This window comes from Coregonus clupeaformis, unplaced genomic scaffold, assembly GCF_020615455.1.
Source record: "Coregonus clupeaformis isolate EN_2021a unplaced genomic scaffold, ASM2061545v1 scaf0189, whole genome shotgun sequence".
NCBI classification, from domain to species: domain Eukaryota; kingdom Metazoa; phylum Chordata; class Actinopteri; order Salmoniformes; family Salmonidae; genus Coregonus; species Coregonus clupeaformis.
Window position 1 is genome coordinate 467186 of NW_025533644.1, and position 315 is coordinate 467500.

A 315-nucleotide genomic window follows, 5' to 3' on the forward strand; every position below is an offset into this window, starting at 1 on the left:
TTATACCTTTACATGAAGTTGCTTTATGTTTGTGTAGTAACACTGTAAATACACAAGTCAATGATTATCTGGGTTTAGGTACTAAGGACCTCCAGTAGATGGTGCACATTGACAGTATTGTAATGGCTGCAAATCATCATTTTATGATCATGAACAATTATTTTGACATTTATTTCACATTTCTTTTGCGTTAATAAATCAGATTATATAGGATTATTACAAGTGACTGTAATATATCTAACCCTAGTGTGTTCATTGCATGTATTCCAGTAGTTGAGAAACGCCATGTGCGTCGAGGTTCACCACAGGTCGCTA